The sequence below is a fragment of the Pithys albifrons genome, chromosome 1 (assembly GCF_047495875.1).
Source record: "Pithys albifrons albifrons isolate INPA30051 chromosome 1, PitAlb_v1, whole genome shotgun sequence".
Taxonomy (NCBI): domain Eukaryota; kingdom Metazoa; phylum Chordata; class Aves; order Passeriformes; family Thamnophilidae; genus Pithys; species Pithys albifrons.
The window spans coordinates 44,447,168-44,472,859 of NC_092458.1; positions in this window are offsets into that span (position 1 = coordinate 44,447,168).

Genomic DNA, 25,692 nt, shown 5'->3' on the forward strand with positions numbered 1-25,692 from the left:
TCATTTCCCGCAGTTTGAGGACAGAAAGTAATGTACAGATCACATGGTCTGTTGTTCAACATAGCATATACTTCAGGGCTTCCATGAACAGTCTTTAAATCAGGCAGTGAAATCACCCAGGCTGTCATCTAATCTCATGGATGATACTGCTTATGCAAAAGAAGGTGGCATCACAGTAGCTGATAAATTGTTCCACTGTGAATGTCACCAGCTTTGGCTTCCACCCAGAAGAGGCTGTAATGTTTTCTTCACAGACACCATGAGTCTGTAGAGAGCTTTCTGTCATATATAGAGGCAGTTCAGCTGGTCTAGATCTGGGGATGAACTGTCCAGTCTTTTCATTCAGATTCCTGCCACTTGTCCTGGCAACCAGTTTTGTGTTGACACTGCTTATGTGGCCATGGGGTGGACCAGTTCAGAGACCTGGTGCAGATGAAAGCCTTAAACAAGCAAACAGAAAAAGGCAGGTCAGCTTTCAGTCAGAGCAGCTCCATGAACTGGCTCACAGCATAATAAACTCAGTAGTGCCAAGAGAAATAGACTAAATACAGTAAGCTCCTGTGATCTGTCAATAAGGCACATCTTTCCGTTCTTTAGTAGTTTCCTGTCTTTCCTCTAAATCCTCTTCCATTTATCAACATCTTTAGAACTTCTGATTTCAGATACTGCTCATTCTAGTAAGTGAATGTGCCAAAACAAAGTAAAATTGTCCTGTCTTCTGGGGTCTTTTTCTGTTCATTTGTCCAAGGGTTGCATTGGCAGACACAGGGATTTAAGCATCACTGGAGTTTATGTTCAGTAAATGGTGACTGTAAGCACCTGTGTTCTGTTCCCTGAATGTTGCCCTGCTGTCAGTCAGAACGCATGGCAGTGGATAAGATGTTGTCTTATTAAACATTATGCCACAGTAGAACTTCTAACAACTGCAGAGCAAAGCAAAAATTAGTATAAGTGGATCTATTTTCTATAAATCAGTGTTGATGGACATTACTGTGACACACAAATGTTCAGTATCATTTCCACTAGTTATTACATTGGATAGGTAGTTTTCAACCAGATAATGGAAGGCTAAGGATTGATTGTCAGATTGGCAGGCCTAAATTTCCTAAATTACTCTTTTTTTTTTTAACCACAGTCTTCAGTTTAAGTTTTTTTCCAGTCCCCAGGAATCTGAGAATTTCTGAGAAGGCTGCTTTAGTATTTGCACAGGCTTGTAAAGACACCAGATGTAAATTGGCCAGACCTGACTGAAAAAAAAACAACTTGTTTCTCACATTTTTGGATTCGTCTCAGAAGGTAAATTGGTCATTATTCTCAACAGACCTGAAGAGCAAAATATTTATACTTTTCCTGAGCTAACATGCCACAAATTCCATCTAGTAAAGAATCCATCCAATTTTTCACATTGTTCCAAATAAAATTAAATAATTTCATTTGTAATCATGCTGACTACTACTTTCTTTGTGTTCTTTTTCCTTACCTTATTAAATTTATACAATGCAATTAGTATTGTACTTAGAATTTATAGCTTTTGATTTATACAGATTATGATTAGACTTCTTTTTCCGTTTTAGACTTTATATCTATGACTTTTTAATAGCAGCTGTCTGGATCCTATCCCAGGATGTACTGGATGACTATAGCTCCTGTTGATCTCAACAAAAGGTGTTGTCATTACAGGATGCTAATGACAATTTAGAAAAAAACCCCAGTAATCGCTCATTTACATTCAGGACTTTACAGTTACATTTATTTGCTAAACCTGTAATCTAGGATTTAGAAAACAGTATTTTTATAAGTAAGTGTCTTGATATGCAGCTAGTGGGAATTTATCCATCATGTTATTTTATGTTTTGATTGTTTAATATCATTCTATCTATTGTGGTACATGTCCAAAGAATATCTAGCGGATATATCTGAGGAGTATTTTCTCAGATATTTTCTAGCACTGTTTTGATGCATTTAAAAGTTGTTTCTTCATTATATTGTGTTATTTATCTTGTTCCCAAACTCCATTTACAGTCATCTAAGAACATTGCTGATGCGCGTTCTGGAGTGTTATGCATGTGGCACACAACTCCTTCCTTTGTTCTTACTTGGACTTGCCCTCACTGGAGTTGGTATTTGCTTTTTTTGAGGCTCTGCTTCCAGTATGTATGAACTGGTTTGGAAATAAGATGGACAACATGGAACCTTGTCTGTGGTAGAGGCATGTGGCCAGGTAAGAGTGTCATCGGTGCCAACCTCTCAGTTTCTGGAGGCTACACGCTTTGCCTACCTACGCTGTGTGAAGGCTGATACTGTCTGGATAAATAATGAAGTTTTAACATTAAAAATAATAGGTTGTAGTACCTTATCTCTTACTTGGTGTTCATCAGGTTTCCTCAAGAGAAGGTCCCATTGTAACTAAACATACAGTCATCCTCTCAATTTTGCCCTTGATAGTCTCTTAATAGCTCAGTGTTCTGCCCACTTTTTAATTTGTAGAATTAAAGACAGAAAATTAGAGGAAGAAGTGTTTCCTTAAATTATCATCTTTAGACAATGTGACATTACTTTCAATCCTAATTTCAATAGCAGCAAAGGTGACTAAAAGGTCACTGGCTGAAATCAGCAAGTCGTTCCCTTTATATGGAATAACAGAAGAGGCAGTTCTGAATACCTTGGTTTCAATCAAGCAAGAAACTCTTCCTGCTCTTAGAGCATCTCTCTTCTGAAATAGCTGCTGAAGTATTAAGGGATGCAATGGTGTAAAGATGAATAACACAGAGGTATGCTGGAGCTGCAAAGCTGAACATGGAATGAACTTACCTGTAAGCCAGGCATGTTTTTATAGCAGGTTTTAGTTCTTGCCTGTTTCTGTTGTAAATGTTGCTGCCAGGACAGGGAGAATAAGCTGATATTAACCAAACAGTGTTCAAAGCCAGCTGTTCCATGGTTAAGTGCCCTACATATGAAGCATATAAAAATGTGCTGGTGACACAGAGATACTTGGTGAGAGCCAAGTGCCTTTGTTCAGCTAAAACAGTGGAGGTTGCACCGGGTTTGTTGCTAAGTTAGAGCAATAGCAGCTACTGTTCTAGGCAAATGGCTTTCTAGAATTAGAAGCCATTACTTGTCTGAAATGACACGTTTAGAAAATGTCTCTACAAGAATAATTAGCTCACCCAGCAAAGCTGCAGCAACCTGATAGCACAATATTTTTCCCAGTTTGGGGAGTCATTTAGCTAAAACTTTCCAATGGTCATCACTGCTAGTTTATTTCGTTTGAAAAATAAGTAGTAAATGAAGGTGTTTCCACATATTAGAACAATCTGAATGTTTACAATTTTTACAGCTCTTGCAAAGATGTAATTGGAACCCTGAAGAGCTTTTGCTCTTTATACTCCTGAAAGCCATGCTCAAGAGCTCTTTGCAAATTTCCAGTTTGGAGAACTGATGAGTAATTATTCAAGTGTTTATGTGAAAGAAAAAAAATAATCTTCCCTTAGAGAGGATATTTTTCTGCACCCTTTAGTTCTTTCTTTTCTATTTCATTTGCCTTTTCTTTAACACTAGAAGGTCTCCTTTAGATATTGTTTGATACGGTAGAATATCTTTGTGTAGTAGCTGAAAAGGAACCGGACCTGTCCTTCAAATAACATGCTAAATTCTCAGTTCCGTAATGCATGTAGTTTTCCTTCACTTATTGAAGAAAATGACCAAATTTTTTTTTTGTATTGCTGCCCTGTGATTGCTGGGGACCACGTGTCAATCTGAATGTGTATGGACCAGCACTAGTTTTTACAATTGAACTAAAAATCTGCCAAATTGTATTGTAACCCAGAAATGGAGGCAGTAGAAATGACTTACTTCACGTATATTCTCTGCAGATTGTTATGACCTTCTGCAAGTAAATGAGAAAAAGATAGGTAGTTGATATTTCTAATTTAATCTTTGACATCTCAGTGAGTCATTTTAATATTAAAATTGTTCTCACTATACTTTCTGCCTGAAAGACCTATATTTTTAATTGAATTTATTCAGGGAAGCATTGACAAAAACATACTGGAGTACTTTTAATATTTCTACATCAAACGTGCTGAGATGAGGCTTAAAAGCTCCCCAGAGAATTCACATTTACCTCAATGGTGTTAGTAAGAGTTGTAATTATCTGTATCTTCTGAAAATACTTAAAATGAAACACAACCTAAATTTCAGTTATAGAGCAATGTAGTACAGCAAAGACATTATAATCTATTTCTTTCATTATGTGAAAAAGAAGAATGCTAACACAATTATTTCTTTGTAAACCTTCACAGTATATAAACATTTACTGCAGCACTGAAATCAGAATTTATTCTGACTTTACTACAGCAGAACAATTCTGTTGTATAGGTAGACAAAAAGCTTCACTTTTGGGGGGTATTTTCAGTCTCACAGTCCTGTTTTCTCTCCCTTAATTGTCAGTAATGTCACTACCCTGCAATTTTCATGGGATGTTAGGGTTAGCCTAATTGCCTTCCCTTTCACTCTTGACAGCATTAGTGTAGCCAACATCTCCAGCAGTGTCCCTTGGGCCTTAGTGCTGCTGAATGTAATGCATTCCAGAGCCTTGAACCCCAGAGCAATGTTTACCCACCCCTACTGCAGGGCTTAGCATAGTGAAGTATGATGTCAACAGAGGCTGAATGTAGAGGCTGAATGTAGGCAAGGCTGACAATGGGAGCCATGGGACTAAGAGAGACTGTAGAGTTTACATCACCATGCCTAGCCCTTGGTTAAGGACAGCTGGGATTTTTGATCGGATTTGTTTTATTGAAATACTAAAGCAGCCACTGACATATTTCAATTTTTCATCTGTCCACATCTTTTTCAATTGTTGAGAAACTTCCAAACATGTTGTGACAGGGAAGGGCTTACTGTTCTTTTTACCTTCTCAAATTTTAAGTTCTTAACCATTGAACTATCTATATAATTCGGGGAAAAGCAAATGAGAGGAAATGTAAGTTTGACAAGGGGTTTCTAGAAATAAATATGCTAGGTCAGGTAAAAGATTCTCCTAGCCCAGTACTGTTTTTCTGGAAGTGATCTATAAGGAAGTTCAGGGAAGAAAGGGAGAAATAAAGGAAGAATGCAGAGGCACATAAATATAAAGCAATAATGTAATGGTATTTCTTATCCCCATTCTCAGATTTCTAGTCCATGACTTTATATAGGTACTTTTCAAACACCTGTGAACTTTTGCTATCTTTGTCATCATTTAGCAGCAGTGAATTCAAAGGCTTAGCTGTATCATGCTAAAGGGCTTCATTCCCCTTTTGGTTTTCAACTTGCCACATACTTTTATTTGACACCCACTAGTCTTTGTATAGGAAAAGAATAACCATTCCTCATCCACTTCTCCTTGCTATGACTTTTTTTTAGCCCTCTGTCATATTGTCCCTCTCAGTCAGCACTTTCCCAAGTAAAGAGCCCTTGTCTAATTGGTCATTTCTTGTCATTCCCTGCCTCTGATCAGTCTTCTGCTATTTTCATCTTCAGTATGGCTTCTCATGTTCTATATAGCTTGTAGATCTCCCAAATGTAGCTCCACCAATTCCTTTATACGCATTCCTGAAATTTACAGTCTGGAAGTGGGAAGCTGAATGGATCAGAATAAAAGTCTATTTACTGTCCTGTCTCCGAATATCCATATAGCAGGTGTCTAGAGAAGCCTATAACACTAGACAGTTTTTCAAAAGGATTTACACTTTAAACCTCATATTCATGCTCTACAAGTTGTTTAGTCTAATGTTATCATCTGGGGCAATATTTAGACTTGTCCAAAAGGCAGTTTTTAACCCTTTTCTGCCCCAGCTTTGACTCTTTCTGTCCAATAACAAATTTAAAAAGGTGTCTGAGTCTATTGATTACAAGTTCTGTTGTGAACCTTAAAAACAAGCCCAGAATATTCATCCACAACTATTTGTTTCACAGATAAAATTTTTATATTCACCCTAAAATGTAATTTCCTGGGGAAAAAACCCTATATTGAAATCTAGCTCTGCTCCAAATTTGTTCCTCAGTAACAAATAAATACAGTGCTGCAAACTGCAGTTAACATAACTGCTGACTTCATTACATACTTACTGAAGCCTGATTTCAGGCAGTATAATAGTCTGGGCAAACTGACAAGTACCCATCCTGTATAGACCTTCTAATAAACTCAAAACTTTCCCTGGTTAACATTTTGGTCACCTAAGAAACTGATCATATATACATTTAATGACTGTATAAAGGAATGAATCACTTAAAATGCAATTAAAAACTGCTGCTTCAGCATAGAGCTTTTAAGTCAGTTGGAAATAATTAACTTCAGGATGATTTATTGAAGAGATTAATCTTTCTCTTAGAGTTGGAGTAATCTACATGACCTCTTCTGAAAAATATTGCTCACTACAGTTTTAATGGGTACAGGATGAGCCAAGATAGTGTTACTTGCTTTTGTTATCAGCCAATAGACATTCTGCCTCAGTACCTCTTTGTGTATGTAATTTATTTTCACTGGCACATACCTAATTAGGTAGTATGACATTTTGAACATTATTTTCCTTGATGCAAGTGTTTTATGAAAGGCAAGCCCTGAAGAATCTCACAGATCAGATCTTTTCATCTTTTGCAGATGGAAACACTACTCACCAGTGTAATACTGAATCATAAATTGTTCATTGGTTGTCAGTTTTCCCATGGAAATCATGAAGCCACTGTAGGTTGGGTGCACATGTAAGATCCTATTGATTTCCAATTAACACAGATAATGTCTACAATCTGTGTATACTGTAGCCATAATAGTCTCATTTCTCTTGGAACCAAGTATTTGTTGATTTAATTGAAAGTATATATAATAATAAATTTAAATCCACATAACACAAAGTGTGCTCTTTGTATCAGTTTTTGACTTCACAATTTTTGATAAACAAATAGGCCTAACTTCACTGGTAATTAGTAGAAATCAGTTAGTTTATAGATCTACCTGAAAAAAACCCTGAGAATTTCTATGTGAGTATTTCTCCTCTTTTTTGGTGAGTTCTTCCCAGCACAGTTAACTCCCACTTTATGTCAGAAAAGCAGACTGCCTTGCTCACATCATGATCTCTGACCTTTTAAGGGTTTCAGTCAGTCTGAGAATAATCCTTAGATTTTGAAAGTGTATTCATCTCCAGTTCTTCCTGGAAGCACCTGTTAGCCTTATAAATAATAAGTTGTGACAAGCTGGAAGGAACCAAGCATTACATTTCCTATGTAATTCTTTTGAGGAATCAAATTGTTTTATATTGTTTGATTTCATGATCCCATTATCAGCCTCCTTACATTTCATTCCCAGTGTACAGGAAGGACAGCAAACTAAGGCAGACAAACTAGTTGCAGAAAAATCCCATCAGTTAAGCATGGCAGTCCTTTCCTCAGAAAACACTTGAGCTTGAGGAACCCTGTGTTTTCCTTCCATGTCACCCATATGTCTCACATAACACTGTCAGAGTGTCTTCAGTATAGCTGATATCTTTGCTTAAGACACGAGGGACTTCCTGGAATGCCAGCTAGCAGGATCCCTTCCTGAAGGGTCCCTTGTTGTTGTGCTTATTTTCAGTATCTTTTGCCTGAGATGTAAAAAAGTACTTTGAGCCTTTCTGTTATTAGGAGCTGGCATGACAAAGTAATAACAAAATGATTGCATGAATTAACCAAAATAGCTTTCTGCTATACTGAAGCTAAGTCTTCTACACACTGTGATGCATGTATTTTTAAGCTTATTTCTCTTGCTGTAGTACATTAGCACTGCTACATCTTTATCTGTGCTGCCTCGCTGCTTCCTTTAGCTCACAACGCATTTTGTCACTGGCAAGACTGTATCTGATCTCTTACCAACCGAACAATCTGGACAATCAGCACATACAGAACTTGAGGGTAGAGCGGCAGCTGGGGAACTTGCAGTGCAAGCTCTAACTTGGGTATATCAGTCTGTGTATAAGCAACTTCCACTTTAATGTTCCTGCTTGTCATTACAACTTGTTTTCTCTCTTTGTCAACCAGTAAGGCCTGGCTGACTCAGGAAGGAGAAATCTTGTGGTAATGAGATTTCAAAAGACAAGTTAGATTTGTTCCTATAGAAAAGGAAGGACATGAGAAGTAGGAAGTGCTGAATACAGTTAGGATTATCAGAAGTTTACAGGCTCTAACAAGCTCTTCTGACACCAGAAGGGGCACCTTTGCACAGCTACCAAGTCTGGGCTCTCACAGGAAACCAGCATGTGACTAAGAGCATCTCCATGTGTACCCAGCTGTTTGTCTCAGATGGTCTAAAAGGCCAGAAGGGAAACTTCTACCCTCAGTTTACTTACTCTCAGAGATCATTATGGTTTTTGGTCTTGGCAAGTCCAGCCCTCTCAATTTCTAGCACCGCAAGATCCATGAACGAGGATTTTATTCTCAGTACTACAAATGGCTTTTGTGTTAGCTATGGACGTGTAGCTTTTGAAGTTTCCCCTCATTTCCCCTTCTGCCTTCAGAAGTTGACTGTAAGCTAGGCGAGCCAGTTTGCCTGCATTTCCCCCGTGTCAGTACAGTGAAACAGTCACTGTCACGGGTGATGCAAGAGCACCCTCCCTTAGTGTGTTTCTTTCGATGTCGCTGCCTGCAGCTGGAAGGACAGGGGGGAAAGTAATCCGTGCTCCAGAATCCCTTACCAGCCGTCCCTTTTAACTGCGCTCGGACTGCATGTTGCCACTTCATCGCAGCCTACGGGGGAGCCCAGCGCTGGGTCCCGGCGCGGAGCTCCCCGCGGTCCCTCGGGGCGATCCCCGCCTGCAGGGCACGGCTGCCCCCGCGGTATCCCCGCAGCCCTGGAGGGAACAACCGTGAGCGCTCCCGGTCCCGCTGCCGCCCGCGCCGAGGGCTCGGAGGCAGAGCCGCGGCGCTCCCCTCGGTCGCCTCGGATTTCGGAGTCTTGCTACTTCCCAGCTGCATCCTGTAAGGAGCAGCATTAATTTTCCCCTAGAGATATCCGCGAGATCGGTTACACCCATGGTACTCTACATCCTCGTCGTGCTGAGGACTTGGTGCCATTAATGTCGCATTCCCTTGGCCCCTGAGTGTATAGTGGCTAGGCAAGGGCACAGAGAGGAGAGATTTAAAACACATGCTCTCTGTATATTATGGAATAGATATCGAGAACGTCTATTTTTTTGGTATGCTTATAAAGCAAACAACATAGTAATAACACCTACAAATGACTAATGTACCCTGTTACACAGTTTTTGAAGATGGGTAAGGCTCAACGACAGGAGATCCATAAATTTTCAAATCAGAAAACATTGACTATTAGGTGATCCAACTTACTACATATAATTTCTGCAGCAAATAACTAAGGTGTAGAAAAAATGCTTTAAATCCTTCCAGAATATTCAAATACATTTCGATGTTTAAATATTTAATTTATTAAATAAATAGCTTATTGATAACGTTGCAAAAAATATGTGCTGTTCTTTCAGGTCAGTATTTGGTCAGAAGTTCCTTTTTGACTTCCACATTATTATTTTTTTCTTGGTAGGTACTTTCAAGCAGAAGTCAGGTCTTTTCATTGTTTCATTCATGGTTCAAAAGCCTCAATAACTTCTTTTTGTGGACTGGGAAACATCTATTTCTTCTCTTAGATGTCACTAGCTTAGACTCATCCTTCCTGTATTACAGGTATCATACTTCACTTCTGACCTGTCCACTGTTAGCCTTAAATGGGGTACCATCACTATTCTTCAGTCTGGTATTCCAGTATTGGTATAAACTAAAAAAATAATTTTATCTTTTCCACTATTGCACTGTGACTGATCCAGGGCCTTGTTAGTAATCTGTCAGGAACAGGAAACCAACTCCATTTCCTTAATGGCAGTTGAGTGATTTACTTACTACAGAATCACTGGAAAATAAATTACAGTGTAATCCAAAGTCTGGAGAAGCTTTCTAGTGACTCTCAGGGGCTTTAAAGCCAGGAGTTACTTCATTTTTTGGCATTACATATGTATAGTTGAGTTCAGGCCAAGCATTGCTTTTCCACTAGAGAAATTGCCTCAAGGCATGGTGGTTGTTTATCAGCTCTTTCTTTACTTGTGTACGCTAACCTCACTAACATATTTGTTTTTTCCTGAAAAGATTGATTTACCATTCTTGAAAAGAAGACCTTATTATAATATATGGGCCAATTTGTGCTTTTCACATCTATTAACTTCAGAACTTTTTAGACACAGGCAGAATTCAAGATATTGGTTACATCATTATATTTTCAAAAAAATACTCATCATGCCAAAACACTTCTTACTATAATAAAAACTGAAATGCTTAGATAAGATATCAAGCCCTAGGTATGATCTGATAGAGAATAGGGCTTTTTTTAGGCTCTGTTGTACAACCAATTTGTGTTACATATAGAGTAGCAAAAGGAAAGCTTTTCACCATTATGTTCTGCTTGAGAGATATGATTGCCTTCCCTTGAAATACCTTATCCATTGGCACTTTATTCGTGGCTCCTTGGTAAGCCTGGAATGGGGTAATTTCAAACTCATGCTGACAGTGTTTTTGTCATTGCATACAAGAAGTCTGCTCAGGATCTAACTTCAGCTTGGAAATTTTACATTTTGTCATTTGCATTGTTTGATGAGTAATTATTTGACTTGAAATGACAACAAATTGTCATTTGGCCATGGATATTTGGCTTGTATGATAATTCTAATCTTATGAGATCGCTATTTCCTTCTCATGCTGTATTTTTATGAACTATAAAAAGTCCCCTTGTTCAAATAAGAGTTTAGTGGTTAGAATCTTTCTTTTTCTTTCTTGCTCTTTCTTTTCTTTCTTGCTCTTTCTTTTCTTTCTTTTCTTCTTTCTTTCTTTCTTTCTTTCTTTCTTTCTTTCTTTCTTTCTTTCTTTCTTTCTTTCTTTCTTTCTTTCTTTCTTTCTTTCTTTCTTTCTTTCTTTCTTTCTTTCTTTCTTTCTTTCTTTCTTTCTTTCTTTCTTTCTTTCTTTCTTTCTTTCTCAGGATTTATATTTTGCAATTTTGATATTAAGAAGTGTCTTTTGTTTCCTGGGGAGGACCAAACTGTGTTTACAAAGGATTGCTTTTGCTGTAGTAGGTCTACCTAGTATTCTTCCTTCTGTGTGATTCAGTGAGATTGTCATGACTTTAAACAGGACATACATAAGCGAGCATCTAGCAGTCTGGCATACTCCCAAATCTGTGGGGAGCAAACCAGACTATGAAATATGGAAAGAACAAGTTCTGATACAGACCCACATGGAGAATGCTGCTGAGAAGCAGCCGGACTGTATCAGCTACAAATATGAAAGGCTTTGGTGGTGGCAGTTTAAAAGTTATGCGTTTTACTTGTCCGGGTTCTAGTTCAAAAAGTTTTGTCACCTTCCCCTCCATGGTTGCCACCCCTCCCGTGTTCTCCCTGAGGCTTTGTTCCCGATGAGTCATGGCACCGATTAGGCGTGGGGATTGTCTCCCAGGCCGGGACTGCCCCACCTGGGGGCATCCCCCCCACCGCGTTGCGAATGCAGCTGCCACTGAGGCTGCCACTGCTGCCAAACGGCACCAGCCGGGACCTGCCGGGGCTACCCCCACTGCTCCAGGCCGGGACGGCCCCGTCTTCGGGATCGCTCTGCCTCAAGATGCCGATGTAGCGGCCGGCAGTGCACCCGCCCTTCATATATCTGTTTCTACCTCTGTCCTACCCCCACTAGTTATCTCACCCGTCTATCCCCAATCCCTGGGTTCCTATTGGGTTTGATCCTTCTGTTTCCCCTATTGGCTCTCTGAGTGAACACATCTCTCTCTCATGGCTCCCGGCTCAGAGGGACCTGTGGGAACCGTCTCCTACCCGACCAAGGTCATATAAAAACCCACTGGTTTTCATTGCTCACATCCTCTAGAAAAACCTCAGACTGACTATGGACAAGCACGTGGACCCTCTAGACATGCTTGCTGACATTTTACTTGCTAATGCCATTTGCAATATGGGTAGCACCTGAGATGCCCTCACTTGCAAGAGCTCATGTGCTCTGGGCTGTGCTGTCATGACTGAAGCTGTCCTGAAAATACTGTCCTGAAGCTGACCTTTGTATTCCTATCAAGCAAAACATGTGCTAGACATAAATTTTCCAAACCCTTTAAATTGCATCTTAAATAGAAAAGAACTGAGGGGGAAAAGATGTGATAAGTTGCAAGAACCTATATATTCAGTAGAATGTAACCGGGGATAATAAAGAATATCTTCTGGGAAATAAATACAGCAGATTGCTTGGAAAATCTTTGGGTTGTATAAGGGAAAATGATTCAAGAAGTAAAGAAAAGAGAGTCTTTTATATTCACTGACAATCGTGAGGAGGCTAAAAGGTCCATTTAAGAGTGGCCATTAGAAAAAAGATTCATGATCATTCAGGACAAGAAGGAAGAATAGCAGCTGAGGGATAGAAGGTAGACTTCAATAAATTCACAGAATGGGTAAGCAAGATCTCATGTGAAGGAAAATGCTGTTAAATGTAATGTTAGCGCCTTACAAATAATACACACAATAACAGTATCCATCCAGAGATATATACTACCCCACTGTGAAGAAAAGGGAAAAAATCCAGTAACAGATCAGCTTGATTAAAACATGAACTGTGCATGAACCTTTAACACAAGAGAGAATCAAGCTGGAAGCAGAAACTAGGTCAGGCTACTGAGGACGAGTGATAAATATAACATGAACATATAGGAACAAAATTTTTAAAAGTCAAAGCTCAAAACAAGATGCATCTGCCAAGAGATATCAATCAATTTAGAAGTGCAGTTGTAACACAGGAAAGGTGAAGGAAATGGTGAACTGGTCAGCTGTTCAGTGGAGAGGAAAAGCTGTTGCTGGATGATACTCAGAAGGTCAGATTTTGTAATAACGTTTTGCCTTGGTCCTTACAAGGATGATTGATTGCAAATTGAGAAGTACTATAGTTCATACCAGTGATAAAAGTAAAGGCGTCTACTTTGAATGAGAAAGGAACAATTTAGAGATTAGAGTTTATCAGGTCAGCAAGGAATTATGAGTTTCCTAAGGAAGAATTTAAAGAACTTCATGACAAAATATTGGATAGTAATGTTGTGCTTAAGAACACGTGATTGGCATGAAATTTGAAAAGTTCATGGAAGGAAAGCCAGTGTCTGTCTTCAAATAAGGAAAAAGGGAGATCAGGATATGATTTAGCTACTAGTTTAATATCTGCTCTCACAAAATGCTTGAACAACTGATTGAAGCTGTTAGCACTGGAAAATAACAAGGACATGAGTAGCAGCCAATTCAAAATTATCAAATCCATGTAATTTCCTCCTACAGCAGGATTACAGGATCTGAGAACATAAACGTGATGTATCTTGACCTTAGTAGGTCTTTCTGTATTGTCCCATGTAACAGATTGGAAAAATATGATCTGTGTCTGGGGGTTTGGCTAGATGGTCTTCAAAGGTCTCTTCCAGCTCAACCCATGCTAATGCTATGATTCAATAAAGCACTGACATAGGTGGATACAGAAGGGTTGGGAAGGGTTCGTGTTTTGATTTAGCTTGGCAAAATGCCAACTGCCCAATAGTCTGTCAGAGTGTCCCCCAAGGGAAAGGGAGGGAGGAGGAAAAAACAACAAAGAAGAAAAAAACAAAATGCAGAATTGCAAGTTTCTTATATTTATACAAAAGAGAGACAATTAAAACAGAATATGATACAACACATATATACAAATGTGGAAAAACCAACAACAGTCACCACCACTGAATTGCCCACCCAACAACAGATTCCAAACACCCAGGCCACAAAAACACCCCAAGAGACTCCCCCTAAAGGACACCTGGCAAGAAAGGAGAAAACCAATAGCAAAAAAAAAAGTGAACTTCCTGAACCAAACAGCTCTGAAATGGTGGCAAGGCCCAACACTATTGGTGTGGTGATAACATGTTCACTCAGCGCTGGCCATGAAGAGGACAGAGAGCTAGGCACCACCTATGCCTTCTTTTATACTTGATTAGATGTCAAAATTATATGAAATATCTCTTTGGTTGCTTAAGTCAGGTGATGCTTGTCCCCTTCAATCCACGTCACACTCTCTGGGCCTGCTAAAGTGAGGCCTAGCTAAAACTAAAGCCAAAACCACCACAGTTCACAAGCCATGAAATGCTGAGCAATGATTTACAACAGACAATGTGGTTGTACTGTGGTTCCCCAGAGATGATTCTTCAGCATTTGTTCAGTTTTTTTCCTAATGATCTGAAGAATATCCCCATTCAATTTTCAGGGGATCTGGAGTTGGGTGGCATGAGAATACCACATAATTCAAAATTACCTCGAAATATTGATGAAGTTGCTTGAAAATAGTAAGATGAAATTGAGTAGAGAGAAGTAATGTATTATTCTGGAGCAGGACTACTACACACCTATGGGAAACAAATAAAATAGCAATACTTCAGGATCGGGGAGCTGCAATGGATCACAAGGTGAGCACAAGACACAAATGGAAAAGGCAAAAGTAATTGTTATATATTCAAAGAATGTAGTAGGTAAGTAATAAAATACCACTTTTCCTCTTGTTACTGTGAAGGTAACATAAAAGTATTCAAGTTTGGGGCATTGTATTTAAATAAAGGCAACTGACAGAGGAAAGGATTAAGAGTGATCACAAACATACAAAATATGGCCTGCACTGAAAGACTGAAAAATTTATTTAATCATTAAAACAGGAATGATATGAATATAGTCAGATTAGCAAGAGTGTTTCAAAAAAGAGGGTAATTTGTCCTGTGCTTCCGTGGTGAATGGGACAAAGAGTAATGAAATTATAGGAGGGAAGACTGCAATTATGAACTGCGGAAACTTGCTTATGTGTAAGGATAAGAAGTGTTGGTGGAATACTGGTGGCATTGCAGGAAAGTTTAAAACAATGTGTGTCAAGAAAATTTATACTTGATTGATGTAAGTCCAATGCCATGCATGGCCTAATGACTACCTGTAGTACCTTCTAGCTCTGTGATTTTTGAAGTTAGAAGTCAGTTCACATATGTTTGATGGTTATGTTACGAGATCCCAGCTGTCAGTTTGTCTTTAGGGATTATAATGTGAAAATACTTGAAACAAAAGGGAAAATGATTAAGTCCCAAACATGCTATTGGAGAGTTAACAAAACATAAATCAAGAAGACATGCACTATTTTGTCTAGATTAAATCCAGTGTAAAAGAGGTATGAGTTCTTTTGGCATATGTGTGTGGGAAAATGAATGTGAACATGAGTATGAAAATATAGGAAAACTTGTGATATTTAGTAATTTACCTTATCAGTTTTATGGTTATATCTAGAAATACTGCAAACCTGTATCAAAGACCTCTTTATTAAAAAAAAAAAGAGTTTATGTGTGCTTCCTGAAATGAAGTGCACCCTATACTTGCAGTACAATATTGTATTTTGTTGATATAATTTGAATAAAGGTTTAAAATCAAGACTGCATAAGTGCATTAAGTAATATTCTTTTCAAAATATTGTAATCTACAGCAATTCAGTGTTTTCTAAAGGCAACAACTCTGTTCTGCAAAGCTAATTTATAAATAATTTTCAGTTCAGATGATTTAGCAGTATTCAAATAAGAGAGCCTTCACAGAGAACAGAAATATCCCAGCCTTCATGAAACTTATTAAGAGATTTCTAGGGACCCTTTTGGTTGTGAATACCTCTACTATAATATCAAAAGTGCTTATGAGACAAGAAGAAGAATTCAAAAAGCTCTAGATAAGTAAAGTTCTTTCATCACTACCTTTTGCTATAAGAGGGAATTGATCAAATTAAACAAAGGAAGAAAAAGCAAAGAAATATAGAGTGCAGTTTTTATCTCAACTGTCATAATTTGTGTAGAACCTCTAAAAATGCTCAGTTGCTAATATAAATTCTTTATATGTCTGTGATTAGAAAGCTGAGGTTTGTGCCTGCATGTATGTCTAGATTTTGAATATAAAGAGCTGTTCACGTTGTGCTTGGCTTGAGATAGAACTACAGGTGCTGTGAAGTTGATGCACCCTCATGATTGAGGGAGGTTTTATAGTATTTTGAAGTCACTGCATGTTCCATCCATTTCAAAGCACCCAGATGGGAAAGAGATTTGACTTGGAGAAGGCACCTTAATTTTCTGTTCAGTAGCTGTAGCCCAGTGATGTCTGAAATGCAGGCAAACAAATTGCACAAAATCAAACTAAAAGCAAAGGTGCCATAGAAATTCAACTGGTTAGAGGTGTTTGTGTTTTCGTAAAACCTGGCTTTTGATATAATTTTCTTTTGGATGCTTTAGAACAATCAGTGGAATTTTGGTTAATTCGTAATAACATAATAATTCATTAGTGTGACTTGTGAAGTTCCTGGTGTATTTAAAACATCATACTGAAGGATTAAAAATGATCCAAGAGCAAGAGTAACATATAATGGAGACCCTGGGGCCTTGTACTGATTTTGACTGCGATAGGGTTACTTTTCTTCATTGTAGCTTGTATGGGTTTATGTGTTGGATGTGTATTGGAAACAGTGTAGATAACACAGAGATATTTTTGTTGTTGCTGACCAGTTTTTACACAGTGTCAAGGCCTTTTCTGCCTTTGACCCCACTCCATCAGTGAGGAGGCTGGGAGTGCACAAGAAGTTGGGAGGGGACACAGCCAGGGCAGCTGATTCCAACTGACCAAAGGGTCATCCCACACCATATGGTGTCATGCTCACTGTATAAAGCTGGGGGAAGAACGAGGAAGGTGGGGATGATGAGAATGATGGTGCTTGTCTTCCCAAGCATCCATGATGTGTGAAGGATTCCTGCTTTCCTGGAGATGGCTGAGCACGTTCCTGCCCATGGGAAGTGGTGAGTGAATTCCTTGTTTTGATTTGCCTGTTAAAGTGTCTTTATCTCAACCCATGAGTTTTCTGAATTTTACTCTTCTAATTGTCTCCCTCAGTCTTGCTGGTGAGGGGAGTGAGCGAGTGGCTGTGTGGGGCTGCATTGCTGGCTGAGGTTAAACCACCATGGACCTCTAGTCCTGATTCTCTTCTCACACCTTTAGAATATAATATTCCAGTTGACTGCAATGGAGTTATTCTTTACATATACTGGAGTTAAAAAAGAAAAAAAAACCATGGTAGACACATACATGAATACAGAAATAGCAAAGAGGGAAATAGAGATTTCACCTGTCTAGTGCAGAGCTACCTCCATTCTGACAAATGTAATTGCTCCAGACAGTGATTTTGAATCTGCAGGCCAACTGGGATGCAGTTAGAGCTATGCTGCACTTCAGTAACCCAACAATATCCATGCTGTAAAACTGTCAGCCCTGGGGCCCACTGGATGCCCTTGCAGATTTCATTATTATTTTGAGTGTGGTTTTTTTCTGGTTTAAAAAGCTTGTGATATTCTTAGGAGAGTATTGCAACCAGTGAGATTGCAGTGTCTAGAAGAGGAAAAAGAGGGATATATCTCTTCTTACTATCTCCTCTGGCACTCAGAGAGGATTGTGATGGCTGATGTGATGTCTCTGCCTAGCCTCTCCCAAACCCATTCCGCTTTTCTAAAATGGGAAATCCTCACAACCACCTCCACTACCAGCTGAAACAGGCAGCTGTGTCTAGAGGAGCATGCAGTGTTTCTTCACCCACATTCTTTTGTAGGGACATAAAAGGGAAAGCAAAACAGTCCTAAAACTCTATGGGAACATCTGTATGTTTTGGTATTTTCCATGAAGAGACATGTCAAGAAAGTCAGCCTTTTCTTCAGACTTGAGTAGTCACTTAGAAAATAGCCTTCATGGAGGGAGCTCTGCTTAGTTTAGGGTGAAAAGCTGCAGGATGCTTTGCATTCAGTGGACTGAAAAGGCTCTTATACACGTTGTCTGTCTTTCACTCAGTCCTTCTTTCTGGACCTGCCAGGACTGTTGAATTTGGCAGTGAATGATCCAGTGCCCTTGATAAGGAAATCCTTAAGATTCTCTTGTGGCTTGCAGTTTAAGTACCTGTGGTAGTTACCAGACATAGAGATTAAGAGGAGACTCACCTGTAGGAGAGCTGTGGGATCCTGTTTTGGGTCACAACTTCTCTATGCTTTATATGGGAATCTTTCAAGGTTTTCACTGGGATAAAGTGTGTGGCCCAGGTGACATGTCTCCCAGGTCACTGCATACAAAAAAGACCAAAGCATCACAACTGAAGGCCATGGAGGAGAAACAGTCTGTCTTGCACTCCCCCTCCTCTACTGTGCCAGTGTAGAGGACACTACAGTAGAGTGGATGGAGAGAAAGTGTCCATGGAGGTTCCCACGTTAGTGGGGACATTGGATCCAGGCTACTTGTGAGGAGACCACAGTGTGCCCTTTCTCAAAGTTTTGAGGCAGCTGACTGAGATGGGGGGGGGGGGGCACTACTTTACCTTTTATCACTGCAGACCCAGGTGCAGTGGGTAAAGCTAACACCTCTATAGCCCATGGGTTTCCCTGTCCCATGTTAATACAAATTAGCAAGTGCTGGTGCAGTGGGTTAATCAGATGTGTGCAGTACAGAAAAGCAGCCTGAAGTATAGTTATGGAAAGGGAGATTCTAAGCCTACACGGAATGACCAGGAGTGTCCATGGTGGTGTGTCATGTGGATGGGGCACTCACCAGGATACACTAAAAATAGGGGCAATTCAGGCAGGGCAGGTGGAAGAGTTTTCAAGAGAAGCTTTTGACTTAGAAATCCACTACAATGACAAGAAATGTCCTCCAACTTACACTTTAGGCTTTTAGACATATTTTTATTTAAATATATATTATCCCTCCTAGCTTTTCAATCTTCAGGCTTCATTTATCTTGAAATTTAATTTCCTCCATATGTTTACTATCAGCTAAAGAACCAGAGCTGATGAGCAGTTTGGAAATGTTTTATCATGCTGTATATGAGTTTTTTGCTTTGCAGCTAAATGTTTTTACATTTAACTTGCAGTCCTTCTGAGAAGAGATGAGTATTCACTGTTAGTACTGTTATTTCATACTTACATAGTAGCTATTCATTTGTTCAATGAGTGAATTTTTCCATTAAAGATTTCCAAGCCCCAATCACAGTAGTCTGGAGTTGCAATTTAATGCAACCTTGGCTTGCACATAATTAGTGCTGAATGGTGCATAATGACACCATCTTCTGTGGGATGAAAGCTCTGTCATAGATGGTGCAGAGCACTTCCATTTGACCTAAACAAAATTGATTCAATTTATCAAATCAATCTCACTAAGGAGCATCTTGGGACTTAATAACACACATGCAGTATGGTAAAATATTTGGTAAGTGCAAGGGTAAACAGGTATCTTATTACAGAAAGCTATTAGATAAATTTGCAAATGGATTTGTTTGTTTATGTAAGTTTATAGAAAATTCTTATGCAGTTCCACAGTTGAGTGATCTATCATCATACTTCATAATTCATCTAACTTTCAGATTGCATTTTAGATTCTATTGCTTTAGAATTTTATCAATAAAATCTAGCAAATGAAAGCAGAAATAATTAAATTTTGATTGTATTAAGCATCCTTCAGAATGGGATTAGCACTCAGCTAATTGTTTTGGCCTGTGGTAAAGTCAGCCAACAACATGTCTGTCAATTTATATAAAAATATTTTAGAAAGGCATTGGAGTAAGAGAAGAATAGAAAACTTACCTGTGTGATTCAGGACTATCATGGTTCAAGACATACATAGAAGTTTTAAGGATATTTTCCAGTGTTATTTTTGCACTTGAGAACTAAAAAAGTTTAGGCTTCATCAGAAATGCTACTTTATTAAAGGTATTGCTGTTTGGAAAGTAGCAATTGAGGGCACTTTCCAGAAACCTTCCTTTCTGCCTCCATCTTCAAGGAAGGTTCACTTACTTTGGCCAACATTGCTTACACAACAGTCACTTAAATTCTCCCAGCTTTCTCATTCTCTCTTGATATTAATAATAGTTATTTTTAAATATTCTTATTTGCTTTAATAATCATTCCTTGCTGTCCCTTCAGGTTTTCCTATATTATGTCCATAAATCAATCAAAACGTTTTAAGTCTCCTTTGAACATTTGCATTTGAGTCTTACATTTACAACTTCTCTTAACATAATCTGAAAAATTGTTCTGCCCTTTCTGATATTAACCTGATGGGTTAATTTTTCCCCTTTTAGTATGTTTTATCTGAATATATTTGTTACAAAAAGTGATAGATTCCTGATGGCTTGTTTATTTGCTGGAACTGATGCAGACAGAAGCAGTAGCCCTTTCACATTGAACTCTGTCCTCATCCAGAGTGCTCTGCCTCACAGGAGCAGGGTGGCTTGTCCTATCTGTTGTAATGTTGGTAAAAACATTTAATAGTAGTACAGCTCATTTCACAGGGGCTAGAGGTCAGTGGCAACTCCCTGTTTTTCAAGATGTCCTTGTGCTCAGGGTCCTAAAGCCTGACATGCCATGTAAAATTTTCCATTGCCCATTTCTGAACACTTTCTTGCTTAGCAGGACTGTGAATCACCAGTGATCAAACAAGAACAGACTTGACCTTCTACTCCATATCTAACAGGTTTTTCAGTCTCTTTTCTGCACACTTGTCATTCACTGCAGCATCAATTGACACCTGCTCCACAACAGACGTTCAGCAGTTCTCCTCCCCAGTCTCTTAGTGCTGCAACTAAGCTCTCAAATGCAGTAAATTGCATAATTTCCCCCTAGATGAGAGTTCCCATCAGCTGTTTCTCTGTGCTGTCAAGAGCCCCAAGAGCCCTGCTGGGACATCGAAGAAAACAATTTAATGCCATGGATCTACCAAGGTATCTATTAACTGAATGCTGTATGTCATATCTACTGTGAAATATAAAAAAAAGCATAGTGGATCTGTGAAGACAGAGTATTGGGGGAAATACAGGATTTAGGGAGAAGAATGAGCATGGCCACAAAGCTTGACAGCTGCCCAAATTCACATGAGTTTAACATGAAGATCTCTGCAGAAGGTAACAGCTGACACCCAGTAACAACAAGCAGTCAGACACATAAATATTAATATATAACTAAATTAATTTAACCAGTCAACAACACAGAGTAATCAAACAGGGAGAGCAGATTATCCTTAGAAACTGGTAAAATGATGAAACTCTGAAAAATCTTCTCTATCTAAATATTGCTGTATTGTAACCGCTATTTCTTGAAGCCTTCTATAGTTCTTAGTCTCAAAACTTGTTAACAAAGAATGATAGGGTGAAAAAAAAGCCCATGTCAATCTTGTAACACTATAAAGTTTGAAAATCTGAATGAGAAACTATATGCTTGTTATCAGTATCTTTTTCAGCTGAAGTGTTGGACTAAACACAACACTGCAAAAGGTTTTGTTTCCTTCCTGGACTGATAAAAAGAGGAACCTCTGTAAACCCAAAACCTCTGTCAAAACCCACTAAATAGACATGTTTCTTCTTTTTCAATGGGGCCAGATGAGCTTTTGCAGAGTCATTTCCTAATACATTCCCTAAAAGCATGCAATACCACAGGGTTTAAAACTTTACATTTTGGAAATGAGACATCTCATCATGTGCTTTCATGCTTGCAATTATTTAATGATATTTCCCAAAGGGGGTTTGTAATAAGTGCATTTTGCATTTGAATGGTGCTATGAAATCAATGATAAAACACACAGATTTGCAGACACTAGGCTGTCTTCCTGACTAAAACTCACTAAATCTTTGTGGTTTTTTGCCAGATCAGGGCTGGGATAGCTTGACGTGCTCAGTGAAAAAGCTTTTGAGCATCACAACTGTTTTTCATCCAGTAAGCACCTGACTATACATAATTCCATGGAACATGACTGTAAAAAAATGGAAATCTTTCACATCAGCAAGAATGGTCTCTTCTAGATGTTCATGTCTTAGTACTTCCATTTTCAGGCACAGATTTAGACTCTGCTTTCCAAGTGACTCCCTTGAACAGGAAACAAAAAGCGCCTTTAATTTTCTGGGTTGATGTGGTTTTTAAGTACACCATTTTTCTGTGTTGAGCAATAAACATCAAAGTGGTGTTACAGGCAGTGCTTTCTCTATCATTAATGAAGATTTTTACAGCTAGTCTTCTCAGTATTGCTGATAAAAGCCTGACAAATTCACTATATTATATAATGAAGCTTCTTTTTACAGTATTTAGCAAAACAGCATAGAAAGGAGATGGCAATCATTTTCATTTTTAGTACAGAAGCTCAATATTGTATGGCAAGCTCTGTTACCTTTTTCATAACCCATGGAACAAAAAGTAGAAGAACAAATCTAATTCCCACCTTAATCTTAGCAGCTCCTAAATCCTTCAAGGGTACTTATCCTGGCTTTGATTACATTTGGAAAAAGTGTAATCCAGTATTATATTCCTGTTGTATGTAATTGCTCGCTTTTCAACTAAGCATTATTTCCCATCCCCAAATCCTCATGTGATTTGAAAACACTACCCACATCACTGCTATATATGAATGTGTTGCTGCTGTCAGAGAAATGACTATGTAATTTTTTACAAAGTTTTTATCAATTATCATTTGCCTATGAAAGTATATAATAGATTTGCATTATCCTAGGAATACCATAGGTGTGGCCATTAGTGGGAGGGTAGGAAGGAGTGTGAAGCATTATTTTTCCTCTGAATCTTTTTCAATGCAGGCTTACACAGATTTCCTGCACACACTGTATTTGAGACAGCAAAGAAAATATTCTTGCAAACCTGCATGAAGTCTACTCTATATTCAGATGGAATAAAGTCAGCATAATGAAAAGTCAGTGTCAGGTTCCTCTTCTGACAAAGGCACAAATACTGGCTTTTTATTGTCTGCTGATCTGCTATTCAAATAGACTAAAATATCAGTCACGCACTTTTTTAGATGTCTGAAAGAGCTCTCTTGGCATTTCAGGCTTGGTGCACAGAGGGCTGGGGACTTGAGTTTTAACTTTTGTCTTGCACTAAATAATGCAACTTTTCATGATCTCTCTTCTCCTGGAACCCTCTTAACAGTCTCTGAAAGACTTTTTAAATTTGTATTTATATACTTCAATATTATAAAAATTCTCCATAAACTACTGGCAACCACTGTCAGTAGGACAATAGGCACATGAACATTCACTGACTGTGGGCAAGGGTGACTCTGAAGTAACAATATTAGATATTTCTTCTTGAAAGAGCTCTAGGAGCACTGGGTGGATATTACTTCATTCTCTGACGCCTAGGGGAACTGAACTCTCAGTTTTGACCTCAAAGGAGACCCCAAGGGCCAGTCACAGTAATCCAATATTTAACAGTACTACTTGGCATTTGCTGCAAGATGACAAATTCTGTTTTCAGTAGTGTTAGGAAAGATGTTCTTGAAACATTTCTGCCTGCCTCCTACATGTGACTACTGTTGCTGAAAAAATACATCTTAGCGGTTACACCTTAGCTGGTAGTAGCAGGTCATCTGATAATTTGCTTCTCTGAGAGAAATTTTGTTTTCTCTACCCAGACAAGTTGCCAAGACACTCTTACAGAAAGCTACTTGTTTTCAACTCCATGTATTTTTCAGTTTCTTTAGAACTTCAAGCAAGTGGCTCCACTGATCCAAGACACAATTATTAGACAGAGGAAAACATGACATGGCTACCCATGTCACTTGTAGCTCATGAAGAAATTTTTGTGCTTGCTGACTGCCTGAGAAGCATCCTCACTTATTCCTGCCATGATGGAGCAGTGATGGTACTGCTAAGTGTCTGGTAAAGCAAGGACTCCCTGTGTGTGTGGAGGCAGCATCACAGTGGCTGCATGTGTCTCTTTCCCCTTCAAGAACTAGGTGTACATCGTAAGAAATGCATGTGACTGTTAAAAACCTGCACAGAGCCAAGAATGGTGTAATTTGGGTTAGGATCTGAAAGCAACAAAATAAAATTAAGTGTGGGTTAAATACCCCTCTGGCATTCACCTGAGGTCTGAAGTAGATTTTGTAGCCTGTGCTAAGTTTTGTGTTGTCATGGCTACATGGGTGACTAAAACACACTCCAGGGTTTCTGAGTGGCGCACTGTTTTTGCATTTAGATGTATCTTGTGTGCTGTCATCTGGACCATGAAAACTCTTTGCTGACTAGGTTTGTAAGCTTAACCTCCCTCTACTCCAAAACCTGCTCTGCTGAAGTAAATTGTGCACTTTTGAATCTATTAAAAAAATTAGCATGCAAAATAAGGAGCCAGGAATGTCAGTGCTAACATTAAAAGTGTTTTCATTGTTTTAGGGAAGTGTAGTACTCAAATCATTGATCACTCTGCACTTTTTATATGCACAACTAAAACTAAACTGCCTGCATCATATTTTCATGCCAAACATTTAGCTAAACCATTGGGTTTAGTCTGGTACTCATGGAGGACACCTCCAAAGTGATTTGATTCTTACCTCTTTGTCTTCAATGAGAATGAAATCTAATGAAGGAAATCATATTTTTTTTCCACAAGTGAATTCAGTGGTTCATGAGCTGGGTTCTCTCACATTTTTGTTCTCAGCCAATTTTCCTTCTCCTGCTAAAGAATGAAAGATTTGGGTGAGATTAATGCAAGACTATATACACAAAAGAGCACAAAATAACTGAAGCAAACCTTAACTTTTTTAATGCAAAATCATTTACACCGAGACATTGGAATCTGGAAAAGTCTCAGAACAGAAGATTTATACACTTTTATGGAAGGTAGATAAGACATTGTGCTTGGCAAGAAAGCCCAGGCTTTTACAAAGCCCAGCAGCCTTCTTTGAATGCTACAAGTATGTCTCTGTTTGTGGAAACACAGCATTCCTGTTTTTTGTCTCCTCTCTTTTGAGCTGAGTGCATGCAACATTTCCTTCTTGAATGTCTGTGTGTTATAAAGGACCATGGAGCAAGTTTCACTTGCCCTTGGAGGTAAAGGCCAGGTTTGCTGATGGCTGCTATGCTTCAGCATCACTTCTTACCTGGCACCCAGTAAAAAGGACTGGCAGCATCAGCTGAGGATTTCCCCAATATAAGGGAATCAGGAGTAATTCGAAGACCAGAGAAAGAAGAACAAGAACTCTGATGCCTACTTTTCATAGTTACTGTCTGTTATGCAACATTGAAAAGGTATGAGTTATCCTTCCTATCTTGATATAGTAATTTCTTTAGGGTGACTTTCAAAATCAACTGTTTCAAAAGAAAAAGTTTCTACCATTATGAAGCCACAAAAATGAAGTGAAAATATGTAGACTTTCTACAATCATGGTGAATCCAATACTGAAAAGCTGTACTGGTATGGAAGAATGGTAGTGATTCTTATGGACAAGAAGCTGAATTCAGAGCAGTGGATGTGACTCTGTGGAGGCTGGTATGCCTTGGGCACAGGGAATATTCATAACATTCTGGGAGATCTGTCGTAGTGTCAGCTCTATCCCATATTCACTTTGTTTTGCTTAATTTCCATGGTGGTCTCCAGCCACATTGAAAGCACATGAGTGAGGTTAAAATCTGAGTATATAGGAATAGGATGAGGAAATGAAACCACCACCAGTTTCCTAGTAAGTGGAAGGTAAAGTGCTATGTGCACAGTACGTGGCAGGAAATTTTCTCAGCATGTACATGGATAGACAATAGTTA